We start from the raw sequence: 12393 nt of genomic DNA on the forward strand, positions 1-12393 counted from the left end.
TCCACACTGGGCCCAGCAGGGCTGCCTCCACTCAGTGGATCTATGTTCCCTGGTTTGCCTTGGTGCTGGCTCAGCCCATCTCGGCCCCATTCCAGCATGGTGGACTCCAGGTGGTAGCTCATGCTCACTGCCCATGCTGCAGCCCTGGAGGCAGCTGTTCTGCAGATCAAGGATAAGATTTACTTTAACAGTGGCTCTCTCCTGAGTGGCAGGCACAGGGAGAAACTTGGATAGGAGCAGGAGCAAAGCACTGTGAAAACACAGAAATCCTAGTAGGCTGCTTCCCCATGAGGGTTCCCAAAGGCCCCCAGTGTCCCTAGGTCCTCAGAATGGGTCCTGAAGCCTCTAAGGTGTCACACTTGGCTCCCCCTGGCACTCAAACAACCTTGCCTCTACCAGCAATTGATGACTGTGGTCTTCCACAGCTGGGACTTTCCTGGTCCCCGACAGGACCATGCTATTTTTGACAAGCCCCACACACCCAGGTGGGGCCATGTCTGATTACTGTGTTCTGTGCTATTGCAGGATGGCTTCCTTCTCCCTGAAGCTGGCCTTGGTCACACAGGGCTCATGGTAGCTCTACCTTGGACTCTTTACTCCACTGCCTCCCAAGACATTGGTCCCAGTGGCCAAGGCAAAATGAGGAGCAGAGCAGGGTCTGTGTGGCACATTGCATTGCAGGACTCAAGCCCAATCCTTTGCCCTGCTGACATTGACCTTACCTGCTTGGAACTGTGCATGGAGGTCAGCGTCCTCTTGTATGGAATGAATCCTGCTGTGCCTCCAGAAGGCTCTTCATCATGGGGGTGTCTGGAGGGCCCACCTGCACCTGCCACCCAGGCAGCTACCCATTACCCTGCCAACAGGAAAGCACAGCACACCAGGGACCCTACAAGACCTTTGTTTTCCAGTGGCCTTTGACTGTGCACTGAGGAGAGTATCCATGTGTATGCCCACCATGTACACCAGATTGTAAAAAGTCATGTCTTATTTCTGATGTTTTGTCTTGTTTTAGGGTCTCATTGGCTCGTTTTTGAACATGCAGTATGAGGCCGAACCCATGTTGTCTGCACTCATTTTAGTCCTCTCTGCCATGGACAAATATAACAGAATATTGGGTGCATCCACAATTTTTTAAAAATTAATTTTTAGATAGTTTCCATGTGTGTTTTTATACCTGGCCTACAACTTGTAATGATCCTAGAATCTGAGGAACCATCCATATAATTGTTGTGAAGATTTTCATTTGTTAGCACCCTTTTTCATTGTTTTTTAAAAGAAAGTGTCTATTTTCTGCATTTTTCTCTGAATGTCATAGCTGACATCTTTCTCATGTTACTCCTTGATCAGTCAGTCTATCTTGTTAACTTCATGGCTAATAAGAACCATTAATGCTCCTCTTCACTGTCTGGATTTTCATGGTTCCTATTTGAGATGACCTGAGCTAGAAGGACCTGAGGCTTCCCACTCCACCTCCCACTTGAGATCTGAGGAAATAGGTTCAGAGTGGCTACCTGTCTTGAGGTGACTTCTAGAGAGTATCTCTTGCTGAGTACACAGGGTATGGATTGGACACCAGCAGCATCCTTTCAAAGGTGTAGACACTCCCTTCCCTGTGTGTGAAGGGACCAGAGAGCAGGCACAGAAGGCTCCAGGCACCTGGATAACCACTCTTCATTAATGTATCAGCAGCAGGCGAGCCTCTGCCAGGTGCTGGCACTCAAGGAATACTTCCTGAGGAGCTGTGAGCCAGGCACAATGTGCCTGGGACTCTGGAGAACAGAACAGTCAAAAGTCTCCAGCACACAGTGCACATGGATCTTAGAATGTTTTCAGAAGGCATGTTCCCATCATGGCCCCAGGAAGGTCATGGCCCTTCTTCTCACCCTGCTGTGCCCTCCACACCTGGCCTAGAACCTGTAAGGATTATAGAACCCAACAACTGTCTTCAGACTGCCAAATTCATATGCTTTCCGTCTTTGCCATTCTGCCTACCTCATGTTGGACCTTCATGGGACAGATGGAATGTCCAGTTTAACAGACTCTTCCTGTTAGAGTCACAACATTTAAATAACATATTTAGTGATATTTGTAACATTCCTGGTTACACAGTTTTGTGCAGAGTTTCAATGGGTAGGTGAGACCTTGAGAGAGGAAAAGAAGATGCTTTAAACCATTAATTTCTGCAACAGTTCCTCCCAAATCTGTACCTCCTCACTGGCATGTAATTAATGGCTTTGGACCACATCTAGAATCATTTGCTATGGTCTAATTTATGGGAATTAAAAGGCTCTATCTCCAGTCAAAAAATTATATTACATTCCACAGGGCAGTATTTATGGCCCACACAGAAAAGGGAATCAGAGCCTGGTGAGAGTGCAGCTGCTTGACATGTGGATAGAATTTCTTACCACAGTAGGTCTGAGTGGAAGAAGCTGTCCTTGGAGTCAGGTTCAGGCCTGTGGGGCTGACGCTAACTCAGCCACAGGGGACATATGACAGCCTGAAGCTCTCCCTACCCCAGGATGTCTAGACTACCAAGGCAGTCTTAATGGTGACCATTTATTTTTTACTTTCTCCAGCTTTAGCAAACTATCTGTGTTGTGAGTTTGCATTTATTTATCTCTGAAGGTCACACTTAATAATAAGGAACTTGCTGTAGCCATTATGCTTCCTGTGTTTTTGATTCTTTCTTTTCTTTTTTTCATATGCAGAGTGACAATGTCTATATCAGTCATAGAGGGATTTAATCATCAACAAATATTTTCTGAACATCCACCATACACTGATGGACATATGCAATAACAAAGTCCTTGCTCTCATTTCTGGGGAGAGAGGCCTAAGCAAGTATGCAGGTAACAGGGTAGTGTCTTCTGAACTGCTTAGTACTGTGAAGCCAGGTTAAATGTTTCTTATCTATTTTGTGCTGCTGTAACAACATGTAAACAGATTGAATAATTTATAAAGAAAATAAATTTATTTGGCTCACAGTTTGGGGCTGGGAAGGCCAAGGCTAAGGGAGAGAAAGAAGGGTGGAGCCTGCACAGACCAGTCAGCTCTTAAAGATTCCTCCTCCTAGAACTGTTGCCCAGAATGAGGTTTCTAGCACATGAACTTGGAAGGACATAGTCAGACCTAGGAAGGGGTCAGAGAGGGCATTGAGAGAGGAACTCAACACACTTTCTAGGGATCCCTGATATAATGATAGATGGTAACAGCAGAAACCTGAAGAAAGGTGTAGGAGGACTGTGGATCCTGTGGATTCAGTGCTGGAGGCAGGGAGTCCTGGGGAGCACAATGCAAGAGGCAGGCATCCTGGCGGACAAGTGCTGGTGGCAGGGTGTTCTGTGGGACACAGTTGTAAAGGCAGGGGGTCACAGGGCTAGTCAGGGGACTGTGGGACCATGTGTAGCTCCTGAATGAGGTTGTGCGTGAAGTTCTGGAGGAGAAAGGGGAGCCAGGGCAAGAGGAAGGTGAGTCAGAGACAGCCCAGTATGGGTGTGAGGCAGAGAGGGCCAGATCATGCTGTGCTCCAGAGGTCTCGTGAGGACTGTGGTGTGGTGGGGAGATAGTTGCTTGGAGGCTCTGACTAGAGAGTGACATAGCAGGTTTTAAAGGAATCACTTTGGTTGTTAAATGGAGCAGATGGTGGGAGGACCAGAGTGGATGCTGGGGCAGCGGGGGCCTTTGCAGCAGTCCTGAGAGAGTCACTGTGGTGGTGGCAGCAGAGGCAGAGTGTTTGTATGACAGCGGTCTCTGGTGTGCCTTGGCCTTTTCCACCATGGGGCATGCTTTTCCTTTACAATGGAGTGTCAAGGCACAGTGCTTGGCTGGCTGCTTATTCAGTACACCATGTCGGCCTTACCTGAGTATGGGATCATGAGGAGCCTTTGGAGGACCAGGCTGGGTTCCAGGGTGGCCAGCATGTAATCGGAGGGTGGAACTTTGAGCTAACTCCTGGATCTCCAGGAAGAGAGGGGAGACAGGGATTGATATTCACTTCTGCCAGTAAGCCCCCATCCTCACCCACACAATGGAACCTATAGTTGACCCTAAAAGCTACAGTTCTGAGAGCCTCCAGAGAGGTAGACACAAGGGGCTCTGGGGCACCAAGGAGAACAGAGATGCCCCACCTCCATTGGTCCTGTTTTTATTATGTCACATCAGGGGAGGAGACTATTCAAGGAGTGGAACTTGGGAGTTGCCACGTAACCCAACAAGTCCCCTCTAAGTATACACTCTGGAGAACTAAAGCCACACCTTGAGATAATAATATGGGTGTGAAGTCTATAGCTACATTACAAAACCATGGCTTTGAGACAAAACCAAGCTCACTATGGTTGCTGGCAAGTGGAGCCAAGAAGTACAGCAGCAGACCCCAGCAGCTTACCACCATTTTTTTCTATTTGGACTTATTATCTGGTGCATTTGATGAATGGAATGCACAAACCAGGATGAATCAATGTAACCATAGCATTTATTGAAGAATGGAAACAAAACACTTGTCATAAAATAGAAGATGCTGGTGACAACAACAGCAGATTTGACCTGTCAGGGAAGGCATGTTTCAGGTTGTATATAGCTCTTGGGTTACTGCTATTGGTCCAAACTTATGCTAATGAGAGCTTAGAAAGGCAATAAGGCTATTGGTCAGCTCTGGAGTCCTGACTTCCATTCAGATCTGCCAACTTCCATTTCCTCAGGGCAGGTCAGAAGGGGAAGGTTTACGTGCTGGAATGGGAATGTAGCACTGCAGGAAGCGGGCTTCTGCCACAGGCCTCAGTACTGGGCCCAGGTCTGGCTGACCAAGGGTGACAGGTGGGCATGGTTAACATGGTGACTGGCCTGGGCTATGGTTAACAGTGCCTGAATGGCGGGTTCACATGGCTGCATGTCCTGCTCGCCACCTGGACCCCACTGGGGCCACCATTCCTTGCTCCACTGCTCTGTTGCCACTTTGCTTCATGAAAGGGACCAGTGGCCTGGCTATGCAGCTGCAGGGAGCCACGTCAGTTGTCCACAAAGCCTAAAAACAGAAACAACCCAAATAAAGAATGGAGAGAACAATGGAGAGGATAAGGGAGGTGGAATATGGAATATTCCAGTTGAAGAGGAAGACAATTGTGATATGTGTCCCGCAGGGCTCCTCCACACCTTGAGCTAAAGAAAGACACCTGCATCAAAGAATAGGTGTGATCCCTCTATTGGAAATGTCAAGAACTGGTAAATTCATGCAGAGAAAAAGTAGGGGATCTATTGGGAGATGAGGGTGGGGGTTCTTGGAGTGACTGCAGAAGCTATAGGTCTTCTTTCGAAGGTGATGGAAGTATTTCAAATATGACATGGTGATGGTTGTCCAGAGGCCAGGAGTATACTACAAACTGCTTTCTCTTTAGTGTTCTTTAGGATGATGAACTTTATCCCAGTAAAAAATTTCAAAAAAGGAAAACACCTTCAGAGTCATACATCTCTGGTCTTCCCTCCCCAACAATTATTCAATCTTGCAGTTCCTGTCTTACTTGGCAACTCCTGAGAATTCCATTTCCTTCCAATTTCTGTGCCACATATTCAGTAATTGCCTTCTTGCTGCATGCCCTCCTTCCATCTCTTGTTTCCCACCAAATAATCCAGCACCTTGCCACCAAATTCCCCCCCCCCAAAGCTCTTAAACCCAGGAGGAACTCATACCTCCAACCAAATAATACCAAATAATACAGGGTGTAAGAAGTTTGAAAATGGCATGATATGAGCTAGATATCCATTTATACAACATGGCTGGTTGAGATGCTAAGCCTTCATTGCCATAAATGTTATAACTTGTTGCAATTGGTTTTTAAGTGAATTAGGCAGACACATCTGTGGAAGCCAAATGTTTGGTAGATACCTTGGTAGGAAACCTAATTGATTTTACACAGCCTCTCCAGTGCCAACAAGCCAGATACTGCTTTGAGGTTGGCTTAGAGTCTTTTCTCTTCCTAAGGTTGCATGATGTTTGTCAGGATGAGGAGAAGGGTAAACAGTTTGTGTTTTGAAAAGAGGAGGCACATGGACATGTTGCTAGATGAAAGATTTTGCTTTTGCCAAAGTCCACATGTTGGGATGAAACTGGTGTCTCCATAAAGCAAGCATGAACCACCTGTATACTTACTTGGGGCACTTTTCTGGGAAGCTGGGCCAGACATGTACACAGCCAGAATCACTATGACTGAGAGTGAATGCTTTGTACACCCTGAGAGGCAAGTGGCTATCTGTACTCAGCCACGGTGACAAGCTGGATGTTCTGCTGTGATCTGGGCATTCTGAAGAGCCCATTGTGAGGATTAAGATTTCTTTCATGACTTGGGAGCACGGTCACAGGGAGGGCAAGCAAAGTGAAGTTCTAAATATGAGGGTCACTGGCAGGTTTTTTTCCCCACTGACTCACATGTTCTGAGAGTCCCTGCAGTAGGCCTGTCACTGTGGAAACATGAAGTTGGCTTGACAGGATGAAGTGTTACAAACATGTGTGGGGTGAGGATCTTTAAGAGATCATAAGCTGTTCAGGCAGTCCATGCTTGAATAGTTTGATTCTTGTTAAAGGCATGAAAGAGTTTACAAATCCCCAGTGTGTGAATGTCTATCTAGAAATTGCCATGAAAATGCTAGAACATTCTAGATGATATGAGCAGGTATATAATCATAGATTTGTGTTCTTTTATGATTTTTCAAAATATTGCTAAGAAATGAGTGGTGCTTCACGTGGCTCAATTGGAGACAATTCATCATATGTGAGACCAGTGATGCTCCCTTGCTAATTTTAAATTCTCACTGTGTTCTTGAAATCATGTTAAGCTCTTCATGTACACTGCCTCCTTATTTTTAAAACCAGCCTTATGAAGGTGATATAATTATTATGGTGTCTTTTTAAGGGAAGGAAATAAAAAATAGAAAGGTAATAACAGTTAAGTAGTTAGGCCAGGATTCTTTTTCAGAGGGTTTGTTTATATAGAAAACATGCACTTATCTATCTTACTATGCTGACTTTAAAGAAATTAATGAATGCCAGTCTGAAATCATTCCAAGGACATGTTAGAAACAGCTTATCCAGAGTCTTGGAATTGGTTGTTCAGTATCTAAATCAGTTTATCAGATTTACTCTTAAAATATTCCTTTTATGGAGAAGACAGTCTTGGTTTTATTTTGTGTATTTATAATGTATTTATAATGTCCCTTTGTTATGAAAATATCTTTTGAGCACCAGCCTATATCCGGTTGGACTATTTGCATCCTGGATCCAGGTTATCTCAAGCAGAAACTTGAATGATTAATAAGGCTCGGTTCTCTAACTCACCCATCAGTTTTTATCCTGGTTCCTTCTTCTCTTTGGCAGTCACATTTTGAGACTTCCAGAATGTATGGTATTGATTAGATTGGAAGGCTAACAGAAAGAAGAAGGGAAAATCATTGATGAGAAGATAAAGCAGCACACGTGTGCAGAATGGGGAGCCCAATGACTATGCCCCAGATTAAAGGCAAAATGTGACACCCAGTGAAAGTGTTTATCTTTGTGCCTAAGCAGAAGCAGTGTAAATGAATATTGTATACCAGTGCAATTTTATATTTGCTTAACTGCATTATCAATTTGAGGCAAGTATTTTTTCCCTGTCCCTTAAATGCTATTTATTTTTATAATGTGGAACATCAAATTTTAATCTTGAAACATTTTATTTAGTCCTCAAATTATTAAATAAAAGGAATGATGAATTATGATTTTAATAACAAGCCCTTCTTACAAAATTCATCTCCTGTCTCAAAAAACAATAGAAAATCCATATATGATATTAGCTAATGATCTATTTACAGATGAAATTTTATACAAATTTATAGTAGTAAATTTTATACAAATTTAAAGTAGTAAATTCCATCATATAGCTTAAAATATGAAGATAAGACAGGTGAAAATTAACTCAACCTGTAGTTGAGTTAATTTTAAAATTTGTATAAAATACAATAATTTCTTAAAATACAGAATATTATGACATATTGGTGTCAACTTACACAGATGAAAGCTGGCATCAGCTTTTTTGCCTAACTTCTTTATTTCACCAAACTTCATATATTACATGGATATGCCGGTATTTTTTTTTTACTTCAACACACAAGACCATAATGTGCAGTGTTTTATAAAATCAGTGGTTAACTTATGAATGATTTCATTTTCAACCACATCCTACATTTTTTAGTTGTTGATAGATCTTTATTTTATTTTTCATATATGGTGCTGAGAAACAAAGCCAAGGGCCTCATACATGCCAGTCAAGTTTGCTACCACTGAGCTGCAGCCCCAGCCCCACATTCTACATCTTTTTAAGATGATGAACCCTCTTGCTATTGGATGAAGTCTTTTCAGTCCATATTTCTATTTCCAAGAATTAATTTTTAATTTTTTTTTAATTTGTTGTTGCAGTACTTAGTTCCCATGGGAAAACTGTTATAACTACCTCCCTACCAGACTGCTTTCCCTACTTTTGTTCTCAGGACTCTGAAAACCTATAACTGTATGGCACCATAATGAAATTGGTGGAAGAGGCCAATGACAAAGAATGGATATAAATATAAAAAGGTAGGCTAAGCTGGATTCTGCCACAGTTGTAAGGTGTGGGCACACTGGCTCCCTCCAAGCCTTCCAGAGCTTCCACACAACAGCTCCTGAATAAACTCTTTCTTTTCTTCTGTCTGCTGAGAACACAAAGAGTATTTTTATTAATGACTCCTCTGATGGCTGATGGACACCTTAGCCAGGGAGAGAGTGAGTGTGCTTAGCAGACCTTGGTCAGGAGTGGCTTTGGGGTAGAGAATGCTGGTTATTTTACATATCCTGTATTGCTCAGTTCTGAATGCAAACTAACCTCAGCAGAAAACTGCAATGAAATATATACATCATGCATGTCCATGTTACTGTGGGACATGGAGGGTGGTTGAGAAAGAGCCACAATGGATGAATGTAAATTTTTCACATTGTTTCTTCAGCATTTGACTTGAACACAAGTGAACCACTTACCAACACATCTCAAAAATGTTCTGGACATGCAGTTTGTGGGATAAAATGGAAATTACATTTCATAACCATTCTCTCCCTAACAGCAAGAATAAGATTAATGTTGCCTGCTTTCCAACCAATGAATTGAGCTGCTTCTGTTATAAAACTAAATATTATTTTCTGAATATATTTCTAGTCAATGCTTTTGCTTTTTTCTCATCACTTTATTGGTTTCATTCTAGGAAAATTAAAAACCTAAGAAATTAAGTTGAGGATTAAGTCTTCAGATTGACTCATGATCAAACTTGAAAGAATCACTGACTTTTTTTTTCTTGAGTTTTTTCTCCCTACCATAGGCCCTTACTGATACTGACTGAGTTGTATGTTTAGTTTCCCAAAGAGGAAAACCCAAGTTCGAGTACCAACAGTTCTGTCTTAAGGAAGCAAAATGTAATGATGGGGTACAGGGGTGAGGGAAGGATGATGCATTCTACAGCACAATGAATCTCTTGGCTTAAGCAGAAGATAATACAGCTTCTCCTTGGCTCTTATTTCATAAATTAATTTCTTAAAATCATAATCCAAAGAGTTTATCCATTACAAGAAAATTTCAGTTTTAAAAGAAGCAAATACATTAGCTAAGTCTTGTAAACAAGTGCCCATTTTAGTTATACATTATAAAGACAAAACAAAATAAACAAACACAAAAATGGTTGCTTAGCACAAGGTACACCTTACAATCCCAACTGAGTGGTGAAACCCAGACACCTGCTTCACTCTGCTGGCTGGTGTGGCTGTGCTAAGACTCAGGAGCCACACACCAACCCTCTGCTCAGATCCTGAACTTCTGGAAGTCCACACATGTGCTCTTTTCATCAGACTGCTTTGTGCTCTTCATTTGTGTGATTTGATTTTAAGTCTTCCCAGTGTTTATCTCCTCTGATGTTTTCCACAAAGCCTCCTGGGAGAAGCCCAGTTTTCCCATTGTGTTGTAATGTGCCTTTGGACCAGCCATCCTCTCACTTTTTATGAATAAACATAATATCTCCTTTAAGTCCCCAAGTTCTGCCTCACTTTGTGGAAGATAGGAAACCACCACCTAGTGCCTTTCACAAACAACAGGCTAGACTCATTCATGACAGGACCCAGTGAGGAACATGCCTGACCAGGAGGTGGAGCAATAGGACTGGAAGTCCAGGGAGCTAATCTTCAGATGGAAAGCTTCTTGGTTCAAGGCTGTTCCTGCTGGTGCCACAGTGACTGGGCCATTCCCATCCATGGGGCAGTAGCCGGCCCTGCCATGGCCTCCCTCCAAATGGTAGCTCAGGACCCATGGCTCCCTGTAGGGGTAACTCATCACCATTTAGCCCTGCTTCCAGCTCCACTTTAACTTCAGCAATGCTGGAGGTGCTACTCAGGGCTTCAATTTTGTGGCAGCACCAGAAGGCAACTTCAGTAACCCCCGTTATTCTATTTTACTGTCCTTATCAAGTTTGCTTGCTGAACTCCCACGAGCTGAAGAAGAATCTTGTGGAGTTGTGGGAAGTCCAGGGTCACTATCTGGCCCCTGGGCTTGGTTTTATGAGAGGCAACGATGATACTTGGGGAGGTCAATGAAGTGGCTGCAGCATAGGACAGGTAGGTACCGGCTTGACTGAAACTGACAGTAGAGGCATGGGCACCAGAGCCTGCCATTGGTGGCAGAGGCTGTGGGGAGGCCAGCAAATGGTGGTGCAGGCCCCCAAATGCAGGTAGCATCCTGCACCTGGATGGGCATCAGTGCTGCTGTGGGGTATTCTTGATTATGTGCCACAACTGTCCTCACTGCATTGCAAGCCTGGTTGACTGTAATCTGCCCAGGCATGTGCAACAGAACCTTAGTTTGACCACTTATTTGGTTGTGAGCTGCTGACATTATAGCTGGAGAGACAACAATGGGTGTCCCAGTCACACTATTTCTCTGGAGCTTCTGGGAAGGCCCTCCAGCAGTGGAGGGACTGACCTTTGTCATCCTCTAACTTGTCTGAGCCACAGTAGACAAAGGAACTTTAGCTTGGGTACCATCTATCACTGCCCTTCTGACAGATGCCACATAATTTCCAAGGAAAATCCCAATCTCAGTGGTATTCATTGATATCCCTTTGAACCAGCCATCCTGGCAATGCTCAAACAGTAAAATCATCTCCCCTATTCCCAGTTCTGGCTCATCTTCTTTCTGGGAGTCTGTGGGTGGATAGCCACATACACACTGGGGTGAGTCAGTGTTTGAAAATGTGCAATCTGTATAGTGGATCCTGCCATGGGTCTGGGTCCCATTTCAGCAGCAGCAACAGCAACAGTAGTGTGGAGGTGAGGACAATGACAGCCAGGAGATGTGGTGGTAGAGGGGAGGATTCATAGTTCCAAGAGCAGCTGGAGGGGGGACATCTAACAGGAAAATGAATGAGGAGCCTGTTGTCACTGAGATGCTTGGGAATGAGGTCACAGTTAACTCAGTGGTTTTCATATGAATTTGAGAAGGGACACTGCAGGAATTCCAGACAGTTTGCTGATTCTCCCAGCAGCTGTGGGGTTGCTGGAGCTGATGAGGACAGGAGGGTTAATCTCCATGGAGTGGCAGTTCTGGGATGCATGGGAAGACTTCTTTGCCATGGTGAGGGAAGTGAAGGAGTGCTGCTTTTTGGTGTTCTTCTTGGTGTCAGAGAGCTTTGGGCAGTGCTGCTCTTGACTGTTGCTTAGGGGCATTCTTCAGCATCAACTCCTATCATGGGAGGCTTATCCTTTTCCATCAGCTGTTTAGCAGGTGAGTTAAACTCAATGTGGGAAATCGGAAATATGCCTACTTTGTCTGCCAACACTCGTTCAGCCCAGTTTTCATCCACTGTGTATCACAGTTAGAAAAACATCCTTTGCAAACAGAAGGCAATTTTTGTCTACTTCCTTGTCTTTTACTTCAAAGTCATAAAGTGCTTTGCACTGAGGTGGGGGTTGAGGTAATGATTGAATAATCTGCTAAACTTTGGTGGGGGAAGAGCCATGGATCCCAATGACTTCCCCATGTTACCAGTTTCATCAACTTGTTGCAAAATGATGATGACATTTTGGTGAATTTAAAGTCACAGATTCCTTTCCGGGATAGTTTATAATGCTTTGGAACATAGTAACTGAGGTGGATCCCTCACTGGAGGATTCTGGGCTTGCACCCAAGGCTGCTGTCCATACTGGGAACCCTGAAGATCATTTGTGCTACAATTAGCCATAGTGCTGCCCTGAGCCTTGAATGCATTTGTGCAGTTGGTCTAGGTGTCCAACGTCTCTGCTTGATGCTATCCAGAAGCCTGTTCAGCAGGATGTTACTGGGAAGCTCCTGAACA

General features: G+C 44.0%; 2 pseudogenes; both read right to left on the bottom strand.

The window, feature by feature from the left end:
• LOC143402190 (E3 ubiquitin-protein ligase SH3RF1 pseudogene) overlaps window positions 1-10382 on the bottom strand; it is a 37573-nt pseudogene extending 27191 nt beyond the window's left edge.
• Window positions 10383-11336: 954 nt separating this feature from the next.
• LOC143402191 (E3 ubiquitin-protein ligase SH3RF1 pseudogene) lies at window positions 11337-12082 on the bottom strand (annotated as a pseudogene).
• Window positions 12083-12393: the final 311 nt, after the last annotated feature.

This window comes from Callospermophilus lateralis, chromosome 6 (genome assembly GCF_048772815.1).
Source record: "Callospermophilus lateralis isolate mCalLat2 chromosome 6, mCalLat2.hap1, whole genome shotgun sequence".
Classification (NCBI taxonomy): domain Eukaryota; kingdom Metazoa; phylum Chordata; class Mammalia; order Rodentia; family Sciuridae; genus Callospermophilus; species Callospermophilus lateralis.